This window comes from Staurois parvus, unplaced genomic scaffold, assembly GCF_062004578.1.
Source record: "Staurois parvus isolate SC_StPar_1 unplaced genomic scaffold, SC_StPar_1.0 ptg000368l, whole genome shotgun sequence".
Taxonomy (NCBI): Eukaryota; Metazoa; Chordata; class Amphibia; order Anura; family Ranidae; genus Staurois; species Staurois parvus.
Window position 1 is genome coordinate 697,811 of NW_028318164.1, and position 14,052 is coordinate 711,862.

The 14,052-nt window shown below is 46.2% G+C and overlaps 1 long non-coding RNA gene and 1 other non-coding gene across 3 annotated transcripts in view; one reads left to right on the forward strand and one right to left on the reverse strand.

Annotated features, from left to right (window-relative positions):
- Positions 1–573: 573 nt before the first annotated feature.
- The window catches only part of LOC149456234 (uncharacterized), a 48,691-nt gene continuing 35,212 nt past the window's right edge, over positions 574–14,052 (reverse strand). For both annotated transcript variants that reach the window (XR_016313940.1, XR_016313939.1), the window contains one exon: positions 574–938. This is a non-coding gene — a long non-coding RNA (uncharacterized LOC149456234). The remainder of the gene's footprint in view (positions 939–14,052) is intronic.
- On the forward strand, positions 810–881 carry TRNAD-AUC (transfer RNA aspartic acid (anticodon AUC)). Its single transcript has one exon. It is a non-coding gene; the product is annotated as a tRNA-Asp (tRNA).

Below are 14,052 nucleotides of genomic sequence, written 5' to 3' on the forward strand. Positions count from 1 at the left end.
AAAATGAAGTACAGCAGGCTGTACTTTTTCTAGCGTACCGCAGTCACCACATGCTGATAGTCAGAGTATACTGATCAGCCCAGCAGCTGATTGGCTGCATGCGCCGATCGAGAAAAAACTTCCAACAAGCCCATTCATGAGATAGATTAACTTTTCATGAGCAAGGACAGCCATAGATGGATTGAAATTCAGCTGGATTCTGAACCAGACGAACTTCAATTCATTTATAGCCAACTTTAGGTCCAATCAAGACAAGGCAAGTGCGGGCGGTGTGCGCTGAAATAAAGTACGGCTGGCCGTGCTCTTTGTCCAGCGCAGCGCAGTCACCTCCCGCTGGCCAATAAAACTTCTTGAAATGTCACTATGTGACACAGAGGCGTAGCTAGGGGGGTACATATGTACACAAGGTACAGGGGCGCAAAAATGAGGCTTACAACCAGGGGTGTATTTGCCGCGAGGCAAACAAGGCGCTTGCCTAGGGCCGCACTTTTTGGGGGGGGGGGGGCGGCGTGGTGCCGCCGCCCCTCCTCTTCCAACGGAAGGGACACTTAGTACAGGGACAGGCAGCGGGCTGCTGTGTCTTACCTGGCTCCGTGTCCCAGTCCCAAGACGATCCAGTCCAGGAGACGCTGCTGGAGGAGGGGTAGAGAGGTCCGCAGGTCCGGTGTCTTCTTTTCCCTGGACGCGATGTGTGGGCGGGATGACATGCCGCCCCTGTAATCTGGCCACACCCTCGGGATCACTGGACAGCCTATGGCCGCTTGTACCTCCCCTGTGCTTGCGTGGTTTTCCCCCCAAACACATACCTTGCGTTGGTGGTGCAGTGGTGAGCATAGCTGCCTATCCAGCAGCTGACCCGGGTTCGATTCCTGGCCAACGCAATTTTCAAGATGGCTGCCTCGCCTGCGAAGTGCTTTTAGTCCCCAGGGAGAGAAGTGCTATACAAATAAAATGTTGAGGATATATTAGCGAAGGAATAAAATTTAAACCAAAACTAATGAAGCAAATGTGTTGTATGATTGTATGTTCTTAAACACTTCTGAATAATTTATTTCTTGCGCAAGGATATTATTTTGTATTCTCATTTTCAGCCAGTAGGTGGAGCACTCGGATCCTTTTCAGGTATTTTTTTCGGCTATCCTTAGCAATGTGGATGAAAAAAAAGCCTGCTGCTTACTGTATACATCGCTCAATAGCTCTCTCTGACACTAGCAGGGGTGGACTGACAACTCATGGGGCCCCCGAGCAATAGGGGATCATGGGGCCCCTGTGTCCTTGCCCAAACTCAAAAAGCCTATGAAAAAAGGTACCAGGGGCATCTCATGGGGCCCCCTACTGACCCCGGGCCCTCGGGCAGTGCCTGAGTTTCCAAATGGTCAGTCCGCCCCTGGACACTAGTCATTTATGTCATCCTTACACTAATGGCCCCTTCCTGTTCCAACAAGACATTTTGGACAATTTCATGCTCCCAACTTTGTGGGAGGAGTTTGGGGATGGCCCCTTCCTGTTCCAACATGACTGCCCCCCAGTGCACAAAGCAAGGTCCATAAAGACATGGAGGAGCCAGTTTGGGGTGGAGGAACTTGACTGTCCTGCACAGAGTCCTGACCTCAACCCCATAGAACACCTTTGGGATGAATTAGAGTGGAGACTGCGAGCCAGGCCTCCTCCCCCGACATCAGTGCCTGACCTGACAAATGTGCTTCTGGAAGAATGGTCCAACCTTCCCATAGACACCCTCCTAAACCTTGTGGACGGCCTTCCCAGAAGAGTTGAAGCTGTTATAGCTGCAAAGGGCGGGGCCAACTCAATATTGAACCCTATGGACTAAGACTGGGAGGCCATTACAGGTCATATGCAGGGGGAAAGGGCGGGGCCAACTCAATATTGAACCCTATGGACTAAGACTGGGGGGGCCATTAAAGGTCATATGCAGGGGGAAAGGGCGGGGCCAACTCAATATTGAACCCTACGGACTAAGACTGGGAGGCCATTACAGGTCATGTGCGGGGGGAAAGGGCGGGGCCAACTCAATATTGAACCCTACGGACTAAGACGGGGGGCCATTAAAGGTCATGTGCGTGGAAAGGCCGGCAACACAATACTTTTGGCAATATTCGTATGTATTAGATCTCCACGATCTCTACTACACTTGGGACAAGCTGGATCCCACAAAAGTCCCATCTCAAACAATTTAACTGGAATACAATTTGGCGGGATATGGCGGTGGGCAGTGATTAGGGTGTAGGTATTGCGTATGGCGGTGATCAGGATATTGGTATGGTGGTGTTTTTCTGCGCACTAGGAAAGGTGACAGGGACTGGCTGCATTGTTTATTGTCTCTACACTGGAGCAGTGATCAGGGACACTGGGGTGGCTGGCACTGTAGTCTCTGAGTGGACATGCACTGTGAGATGCTGCTGTACACTCACAGGCTGCAGCGTCGCTTGTCTCTGCTCTCACAGCCAGAACAGAGAGAAGAGATCTTTACTTTCACTGTTCACCTTTCAGTATATGGTCAGTTTTACAAAAGACATAAAATTAGCATTTTTCTCACCTACTACTGGTACAGGGCAAGGGAAGGACAGAGGAATAGAAAACAAACTTGTTATACTTACCTGCTGTGTGCAGTGATTTTGCACACAGCAGCCCGGATCCTCCTCTTTTTGGGTCCCACGCAGGCTCTCCTGGCCCCTCCTACCTGTCGCGTGCCCCCACAGCAAGCAGCTTGCTATGGGGGTACCCACTGCTGTGTGTCCATTCACACACGGAACCTCGGCTCGGCCCCCTCTCTCTTTTCATTGGCTCACTGGCTGTGACTGACAGCAGTGGGAGCCAATGGGTCCCGCTTCTGTCTCAGTCAATGAGAAGAGGGAGTCCTGGGATAGCTGAGACTCCAGTGAACGTCGCTGGATCAAGAGGGGGCTTAGGTGAGTATTGGGGGGGGTGCTGTACAGATTTTTTACCTTCATGCATAGAATGCATGCAACAGCACAATGGCAGCTGAAGGCATCCAGTGCATCCTTGCATCAGATTCAATCAACTGTACAAATACAGGACAACCCCCCCCCAGCCTAAACTAGCCATTGCAGCAAGGTGCACATGGAAGGGCAATGTACATCACAAAGGATTTCCCAGCACACTTATCAGCCAGCCTGCAAAAAAAAAAAAAAAAAAATTTACCCAGCAGTGGGTTGATAAGGGCAGGTTTGTCAGGAGGGAGCCCACCCCTCCTTAAAGTGTTAACCCCTTCCAGTCCGGACGCTTTCACCCCCCTTCCAGTCCGGACGCTTTCACCCCCCTTCCAGTCCGGACGCTTTCACCCCCCTTCCAGTCCGGACGCTTTCACCTCCTTCCAGTCCGGACACTTTTACCCCCTTCCTGTCCGGACACTTTCCCCCCCTTCCAGTCCGGACACTTTCCCCCCCTTCCAGTCCGGACACTCTCACCCCCTTCCTGTCCGGACACTTTCACCCCCTTCCTGTCCGGACACTTTTACCCCCTTCCTGTCCGGACACTTTTACCCCCTTCCTGTCCGGACACTTTCACCCCCCTTCCTGTCCGGACACTTTCCCCCCCTTCCAGTCCGGACACTTTCCCCCCCTTCCAGTCCGGACACTTTCCCCCCCTTCCAGTCCGGACACTCTCACCCCCTTCCAGTCCGGACACTTTCACCCCCTTCCTGTCCGGACACTTTCACCCCCTTCCTGTCCGGACACTTTTACCCCCTTCCAGTCCGGACACTTTCACCCCCTTCCTGTCTAGGGAAATTTTCAGCTTTTAGCGCTATCACACTTTGAATGACAATTGCGCAGTCATGCAACACTGTACCCAAATGAATTTTTTACCATTTTTTTGAGACAGATAAAGCTTTATTTTGGTGGTATTTATTCACCGCTGGGATTTGTATTTTTTTTGCTATGTAAATGAAATGTCCAAAAATTTTGAAAAAAAGTGTTTTTTTTTATAAAATTTTGCAAATAAATAATATTTCATCATAAATCTTAGCCAAAATTTATTCCGTTATCTTTTTAGTAAAAAAAAAAAAAAATCCAAATTAGTTTATAAGCAAAAATTAAAATTTTTAAACATTTTATTTTATTTTTTTATATTATTTTTTTACATACTGTCACCCTGGCAGTACAGTGTCACCATGGTGACACTGTACTACTTGTGGGGGGTGATGAAGATTTTTTTTTTATTTTTTTACACGGATTGCTTTTACACCCATATATGATGTAAAAGCAATCATTTCTCCTTCTCTCTGTCTGCATTCTTGCACTCATTGAAAAGTACTGAGTGAGCTGTGATTGGTCACAGCTTGTCACATGGTACAAGGCTTTTGTGAATAGCCTTGTACCATGTGACCTCTGTGATCATTCACAGATTTCACACGTAGTAAGCAATGATGTCAGAAGTGACATCTTGCTTACTACTTTGCATGTGATCACTGATTGGCCAATCAGTGATCACATGATCGGGACCTCGTACAGAGGTCCCGTCCGACGATCGGTGTTTCACACAGCGGGCACCGGATCGCGGTGCTACGCGCTCCCAGGGAGCGAGCACAAGCAGGGTGCGGGGAGGCCGTTTATAGACGGCCACCCGACCCTGCAGTGCCACCGTCCGGCCGTTTATATACAACGGCCGGACGGGAGGTGGTTAATAAAGTAAAAAAGAAAAAAAAGAAAAAATTTAAATAACAAACATGTTATACTCACCTGCTCTGTAATGCTTTTGCATAGAGCGGCCTTGTTCCTGGGTCCAACTGAGGCACTTCTGGATCCTCCTCTTCTTTGTGTGTCCCCATAGCAAACCATTTGCTATGGAGGCACACAGTGTCTGCACGCTCCCAAGCTGCGCTCCATAGACTTACACAGCGGGACTTAGCCCCCCACCACCACCACCACTTTCTCCTCACTGCATTTGATTGACAGCAGCATTGGCTCCCGCTGCTGCTCGAGTGCTGTGTGAAGAGGAAGAGAGGGGAGAAGAGATGCAGCCGTGCACAGTGCTGGATCTCTTCTCCCCTCTGTCCTCCCCTTGCCCTGTGTGAATGGGAAGAGAGGGATAGAAAACATTTTTTTTACCTTAAGGCCACTTTTACACTGACGGTCCGATTGGGTCAGTCTTTCAGGCGGGCCCGATTGGACCATCCATAGCTCTCTATGGAGCAGCTGGTATCGTCAGACATGTGTCCGCTGACACCCGCCGGCATCTGATCAGATCCTGTATGCTAAAAACAGACAGATGGAGATCTGTTCTCCATGCGTATGGAGGATCGGATGACAGTCGGGTGGAAACAGACAGGCGCCCCATAGAAAACAGCGGGCTGTGTCTCTGTCTGCTCTGCATCAGCAGAGCAGACACCGACCTGTCATCCTCTTGCTCAGCGGGGATCAGTGCAGAGATCCCCCCGCTAAGCAAGCGGGTCCGCCCCGTCTGAAAGGGGCCTAAAGCAAGAAATGCATTATGGTAAAAAATCGGTTTTTAACGTTTTTACACAGACGCACGGGACGCCCAGCAAGAGCACAATGGCAGCCGAAGGCATATAGTGTGTCCTTGCATCAGATTCAACCAACTGTACAAAAAAGTGACAACCACCCCATAACTAGCCAGTGCAGCAAGGTGCACATGGAAGGGCAATGTACATCACAAAAGGATTTCCCAGCACACTTACCAGCCAGCCTGCAAATAAAAAAAAATTATAAAAAATAATTGACCCCGTCTAACAATTCACATTAAAAACAGAGGGTTTTGTTTGCACACATTTGCAAATATATTTCCACATGAACTCACAAGAAAAATATATTTTAAATATATTTTAAAAATATTCCTTCTAAATATATTTACATATATTTGAAATACTAGAATTCTGGTATATATATATATACACACACACATACAGTTGTGTTCACAATAACAGCAGTCAGACATCACTAACCGGATCAATCGCTGTTTTTGGTGGAAATGATATTTCTACATGGCAAATAATTTCCTAGCAGGTGTAGTAGAGTCATAGAAACCCAACAGACCCAACAGTCATGACATGCATGCTGCTGATTCTGTGTCATTGAATCACTCATTGAAAGGGGCGTGTTCAAAATAATAGCAGTGTGGAGTTCTATTAGTGAGGTCATTCATTCTTTGAAAAACAGGTGGCAATTATTGCCCTTATTTAAGGAAGGAAGGCAGCAAATGTTGGACATGCTGGTTACAGTGCATTTCTCTCTGAAATTCTGAGGAAAATGGGTCGTTCCAGACATTGTTCAGAAGAACAGCGTACCGCGATTAAAAAGTTGATTGGAGAGGGGAAAACATATAAAGAAGTGCAGAAAATGATCGGCTGCTCAGCTAAAATGATGGCAAATGCTTTAAAATGGCAACCAAAACCTGAAAGACGTGGAAGAAAGCGAAAAACTACCATTGGAATGGATAGAAGAATAGCCAAAATGGCGCAGACTCAGCCAACAATCAGCTCCAGGAAGATGAAAGAAGGTGTGACGTTCCCTGTGAGGACTGTTACAATTAGAAGACGCCTATGTGAAGCCAAGCTATCTGCAAGAAGTCCCCGCAAAGTCCCACTGTTGGGAAAAAGACATGTGCTGAAGAGGTCAATATATTTTGTTGCTGTGCCATACACTTTTTAGTAGGTTTTGGATAGAGTAGGGAAAGGTTATAGACCCTCTGTCAAGTGTTTACGGTTTGTGCACTCTCCCCACAGTTGGGGAGATTTGCCCTATTTGTTCTGGTGACCACCGTCTCTGGACAGAAGGTGATGGGAAGTCCAACACAGGTATCACCAGAACAAGAGGTGAGGATAAATCTTCCAATCTGTTCCAGTGAGGACTGGCCGAGTAGAGAAGTCCGATCACATTTGGAATAAATATCCCCCCAACCTGAGGCATGTTTGGGACAGGTAGTGAAGGGAAAGTATACCACAAAAATATCCACAAAATATTGGACTTATTTCAGCCAGCTAGGGTCATGCTATAGTCCTTTATATGTAATAGGTTTTACTTCAGCCATTTCATCCGTTCTTGGATACCCCGCACAGCAGATAATACATGGCCGCCCTAAGTCACAGCACATTCTGCCCTAGCCACCACACCACCCTGCCCACAGCATGTCCTGGCCCAGCCACCACACCACCCTGCCCATGGCATGTCCTGCCTCAGCCACACACCACCCTACCCATGGCATGTACTGCCTCAGCCACACACCACCCTACCCATGGCATGTACTGCCTCAGCCACACACCACCCTACCCATGGCATGTCAAGCCTCAACCACCGCACCACCCTGCCTACGGCATGTCCTGCCACCACACCACCCTGCCCATGGCACGTCCCATCCTGGCCACCACACCACCCTGCCCATGGCACGTCCCATCCCAGCCACCACACCACCCTGCCCATGGGATGTCCCGCCTCAACCACCACACAACCCTGCCTACGGCATGTTCTGCCCCGGCCACCACACCACCCTGCCCATGGCATGTCTTGCCCTAGCCACCACACCACCCTGCCCACAGCACATCCCGTCCACCACCTGCCCATGGCATGTCCTGCTCCAGCCACCACACCACCCTGCCCATGGCATGTCCTGCCTCAATCACCACAGCATGTGCCGCCGCCACCACACCACACTGCCCACGGCATGTCCTGGTCACCACACCATCCTGCCCACGGCATGTCCTACCCTAGCCACCACACCATCCTGTCCATGGTATGTCCCAGCCCACAGCATGTCCCTCCCCGGCCACCACACAGCATACCTCTAGCCCCCTCAACTTCTTGCTCACAATACATCCCTTCCAGGTCCATTCACTTCTTGTAGAGCACATCCCTTACTCAATCACCTCCCCACTGAATACACATCACTCCCTGGTCACCTCAGGCTCAACCTCCGCTTAGAGTATACCTCCCTTCCCAATTTATTCCCTCCCCAGCCATTGTACAATCCCCCCTTCCCCCACCGTTTACAGCACGTTCCCCACACCTGCAGAGCGTAGCCCTCACCTCCCTGGCCATAATGCCTCCCACCTATCTCATTCTATGTTGATACCTCATCCCACTCACACTGCACTGCACTCCCCCCGACCACCTCATCCATCTGCTCAAACCACGTACCTCTTTGGCCACTGTGCATCCCTCCCACCCCCCAATCTGGTTACTCTGCCTAACGCCACCCAATGACGCGATTAGGAAGCCCATGTGACGCCTCTGGAACCACAATGCCTTACAGGCCATATAGGGGTTCAATAAGTTGATATTTCTGACTTTGATGGGTTGTTTTGCCAAAACAGATTCCCATTTGTCCCTATGGCTCTGGAAGTCTGTCCTGTGCTGGCCACTATGGGCTAACTTACTTCTCGTCCTGCGGGTACGAGAATGCTCCCCTCACACACCTAATTCTACTCTGTCATTCTGAAATTGGTTGGTGATGGCAGATGGGCCGGGAACACAATGTACGGGAGGGAAAAACCAAGACGTCAGAGCTCAGCTGGTGGTCTGTGAATTCCTCCATACTGGACGTCCCATAGAACAGCTGCTGGCTCTGGGACAAAAGATAGGAAACGATGTTCAGAAATGGTCCTATTTCCTAAGTGCCATGTCATTTCCTTCCATGGAGAGAAAATTGGTGACATTTCCTCTGACTTATCGCGGGGAGGAGGGTGTGCCGGAATGGTCATTCCCCAGCAAGGCTGTTCTAACATTACAGAGAGCTGAACACTGAGAACGTACAGTTGTGTTGAAAATAATAGCAGTCAGACATCACTAACCGGATCAATCACTGTTTTTGGTGGATATGATATTTCTACATGGCAAATAATTTCCTAGCAGGTGTAGTAGAGTAATAGAAATCCAACAGACCCAACAGTCATGACATGCATGCTGCTGATTCTGTGTCATTGAATCACTCATTGAAAGGGGCATGTTCAGAGAAAAGCTTCAGCCCATTCAGGAGGGCGGGGCCTGAACATGGCGGCGGGGGAGAGCTCAATGTAGGAGCTCGTGGACGGAGCTCCGTTGTCTGGCCTCCCCAAGCCTCCAGGTCTATCCCCTCAGGCATGCTTTGAGTCCCGTGGCGGAGGACTTACCCTGGCCCGACGGTCCCCTGTTGAGAAGAGGTGGATGCTGGCGTGGAGAGAGAGAGGAGCGGCTGGAGACCGGCAGAGAGAGAGTCCCTGAATGCCGGGAGACGAAGGGGGATCACGTGACCGGCCGCAAAGCACCACTGGGAGTTCGGAAAGCCGGCCGGCCGGCGTTTTGCAGTGAGAGAGCTGCGCCGACCTGTTTGCCGGTGGCCGATTCAATCTCCCCCTGGCACCCTGAAACCCCCCTAGTTAAAAACAAACGGGAGAAAAACTTTTGGAACCAGGACAAGGTGATCGAGGAGAGTCTGGGGAGTTGCCCCCCCCCCCCCCCCTCCCACAAACGGAATCTTAGGGGAATCGAACGAGAGAGCACTCACAAAGAAGAAAATACACAAGGAGGGTGAGTGACCATGACTGCACTTTATTTTGTACCGATATGAAGCTCTGAGTGGACCCCTAAAGAGAAGCAAGGAGTAAGGGAAAGGGGGGCCCCCGGAGACTGTATAAAAGGTGGAAGAGGCCCGAGGGAAGGGGAGCTTAAGGAAAGGAAGAAAAGAGAAAAAAGAAAAAAAAAGAAAAAAAAAAAAATCAGCAGGGTGTCAGGGAGGAGATTTGAAGGTTAAAGAACTGTTTTTCCCCTCCTTACACACAAATTTATAAAGGAGTATAAGAAGAATATAAGCCACAGAGAAAAATGAAAAATAAAAACGTAAAAGGAAGTGGGCTTAAAGGGTCCCAGACTGGTACAATTAAAAAATATACCTCCCAAGGAAACGTAACCCCAGAAAGACCCCAGAGCAGGACTGAAAAAGGAGAAGTAGACCTTAGTATGGAAAGTAGTCCTAGAGTATCATTAGGCCTAGATACTAGCAACCAGCAAACATCAGGCAATATAGAGATGGGAAAAGACCTACAAATACCTAACAAAAAAGAAATGGCAGAAATGTTTAAAGAATTGGAGAAAACAATAAAACAAGAAATGGTAAATATCCGTAGCGATCTGGGACACCTGTTGGAGAGAGTTGAAGAAACGGAGGAGAAGGTTAAAAGTCAGACCCAGGCTATCCTTGAACTAGAAAAAGAAATAACTAACATAGGGAAAGCCCAAGAAAAACTGTTATATAAGGTTGAGATACAAGAAAACAAAGACAGGAAGAGAAACATCCTGATACGTGGGGTCCCAGAGAATTCAAAGGGAGAAAGTCTGCAAGAGGTGGTTTGTAAAATACTTAATACTATAATAGACAGCCCTGAAATGGATAGGACTAAAATAGAAGGAACTTTTAGAAAAGGAAAAATTCAAAGAGTCCTGGGGAAAGAAAGGCCGAGAGATATATTAGTTCAATTCTATGAGCTCCGGGATAAAGAAAAAATCTGGAAGAAGACCAAAGGAAAATCAGTAATTAAATATGAAGGAGGAGACATACAGATATATGCGGATCTGGCCCCAGAGACTCTGTGGAGAAGGAGATCTTTGAGACCCCTATTGGAAAGGTTGAAAGAACAAAATGTGCAATATAGATGGGGGACTCCCGAATGCTTAATAGGATGGAAAAATGGGACTACAGCATACCTCAGGTTTCCAGAAGACTTGAAAAATTTTTTTGACAGTTTAAAAATTCAAAGAATGGAAATCCCTGGCTGGGAAGAAGAACAATGGGAAAATAGAACGAAGACAAAAGAGGACTGGCAATTTGTGGGGGGGATGAGGGATGGAGGAGGAGAAATAGGGATTTTCTTTTTTTTTTTTTTTTTTTTTTTTTTTTTCTTCCCTCCTCCGTCCTTTTTCTGCCCTCACCCCACCGTCCTCGTTTTATTGTGTCTGAGATAAATCTGGATGGGACCTGGGGGGTTATGGGGAAGTCAGACAAGGGGAAGTCGCCCATGGACGGAGTCTTAGCCCAAGGATTAAATCAAAAGTGGATTTTATAATCCATAAATGATTAGTAGGCAAAGGATAGGCCTAAAAAGTGGGGGTAGGGGAGGGGGGAGGGGGGGAGCGGGGAGGTTGGAAGGGTGGGAAATGGGAGAGGGGGGATGTTATTTCTGCAAGATAAAAGAAGTTACAAAAGCAAGTGAGAAGGGAGAAGGAGGAGAGGAGAAGAAGGGAGAAGAAGAGGAAATGAGAAAAGGGGAGAGAAAAGGAAAATATAGATGGAGGAGAAAAGAGGAAATTTAAGGAAGATGGAAGAGATTCAGTTTATAACATATAATGTAAATGGGATGAACTGCCCTGGGAAAAGATATAGATTATTTAAAGAACTACACCATAGGGCAGCCTCAGTGATATTTCTACAGGAGACACACCTTGAGATAAAGTCAAATGTTAGGCTGAGGTCTAGAAATCACCCAACATGGTACTACGCAGACTCCCCGGTTAAAAGAGCAAAAGGGGTAGCAATAGGTTTGGCAAAGAATATTAGGTTTGAGTTGGAAGATAGAAAAACAGACCCAGATGGGAGATTCTTGTTTTTAAAGGGCAAGTTACAAGAGATCGAGTGTACACTGGCCAATATATACTGTCCTAATAAAAAACCGGACGCGTATCTGAAAAAAGTGTTGAGGAAGTTGATGGACTTTAAAAAAGGACGTTTGATCCTGGCAGGGGACTTTAACTTTTGTATGGATCCACAAAGGGACGCCACCTCCCATATAAAAAGAGAGGGAAATAGGGCCCTGAAATTATTGAAAAAAGAATTACACATAAGTCAATTGGTAGATGCCTGGAGAATTACACATATGCAAGATAGAGACTATACTTTCTTTTCAAACATGCATAAGAGATATTCAAGACTAGACCATATATTAATAGAACATCAATCAATTGACCATCTGATCCAAGTAGAAATAGAGACAATATCTTTATCAGATCATGCCCCAGTTATTATGAAAATGGAATGGGGGAGGAGGAAAATCGAAGGGCTGGGATGGAAACTGAATGAGACACTTTTAGTGGAAAAGGAAATAGCTCAGAAAATAGGGCAGGAGATCGAACGCTTTTTTAAGGAGAACGAGACAGGTGAGGTATCAACAGCCACAGTGTGGGAATCTCACAAAGCATACATAAGAGGAATATTAATGGCAATTGGGGCAAGAAAGAAAAAAGAAAGAAGGGAGAAAATGAGGGACCTCTTAGAAGAAATAAGTAAAATAGAACAAATACATAAGAACAGAATAACAAAAGAAATAGAGCTGAAGTTAAAAAAAAAGCAAGAAGAATTGAAAGAAGTGATAGAAGAGGAGAGGAGAAAAGTATATAACAGAGTTTTGAGTGAGAGATATAGATGGGGAGAAAGACCTGGAAAATATCTGATGAGAGCCCTGAGGAAAAAGAAAAATAGAAATTATATAGAAAAAATAAAAGATGCTAAAGGAAACATGTTGCATTCAAATAAAGATATCATCAAAGCCTTCACAGAATATTACAGGAAACTGTATAATATAAGTCCCCTGGAAGGATTAGAAAACATACAAAGTGAGAAGAATAAAAAAAGAAAGAAATATCTGGAAATGGCTGGGTTACTAAAACTAAGTGAGGACCAACTGAACTCCCTAGATGCAGATATCTCACAGGACGAAATAAAATTAGCACTGAAGGGGTCAGTGTCGGGGAAAAGCCCAGGTCCAGACGGATATACAGTCAGATATTATAAAAAATTTAGTGAAATTTTAATACCAAAACTTAGAAATTATATGAACGCTCTAGGTGGAGAGATGGAAATAAGAAGAGAATCATTACAAGCCCAAGTAGTGCTCATTCAAAAAGAGGGAAAAGATCCCTCACAGTGTTCGAGCTATAGACCTATTTCACTATTGAACACCGACATTAAGTTATATGCAAAGGTCCTAGCAAATAGATTGAAAGAGCTAATGCCAGAATGGATACAAGAGGATCAGGTGGGTTTTGTCCCAGGGAGGGAGGGTAAAGACAATGGGTTAAGATCACTGATGTTAATCCAAAAGAGTAAAAAGGGAAAAGAACCGGTGGTGTTACTCTCTATAGATGCTGAAAAAGCGTTTGACAGAGTGAATTGGAGATTCATGACAGATACTCTGGAAGCCTTAGGTATTGGGCCTAGGATGAGAAAGTGGATAGGGAAGTTGTACAGATACCCTTCTGTGGTCATTGCGGTAAATGGGGAGAGGTCAGAACCCATTGAGATGCCAAATGGAACAAGACAGGGATGTCCATTGTCCCCATTGTTGTATGTTATATCATTAGAACCATTGTTGTCAACAATAAGGCTGAATAGAGATGTAAAGGGAATCCTGATAGGAGATACAGAACATAAAGTTGCTGCCTTTGCAGACGACTTGCTGTTCTATGTAGGAAATCCCAGGATAACACTTCCAAACTTAATGAAGTCATTAAAGGAATATGGAGAACTATCAAACTTAAAGATAAACCCAACAAAAACGGAGATTCTAAATATAAACATCTTAAAAAGTGAAAAAGAAAAAATACAAAAGGAATTCCCATTTAAATGGAAAGACAGAGATATAAAATATCTAGGAGTAAAGCTTACAGCCTCACACAAACATCTATATAAATTAAACTATATTTCATTGATAAATGAGATTAGAGACGAGTTAAAAAGATTGGAGGGAGGAACCCCGACATGGATGGGCCGTATTAATCTGGTAAAAATGATAATAGTACCAAAAATCATATATAGATATCAAATGATCCCAATTAAACTCCCAGAGCTTTTCTTTAAAATAATTAAGAAACTGATAACAAAATACATATGGAGGAATAAAAAACCAAGACTGTCATACGAACTGCTGAGTAGGAGGAAAGAAAGAGGGGGTTTAGGGCTCCCAGACTTTAAAAGATATTACAAAGCGGTAATATTGGCAAGAACCATAGATTGGATATATAATTATAAAAAAAAGTTGGGTGAGAATAGAGAATGAACTTAGTGGAATAGACCTGGGAAGAATGATATGGG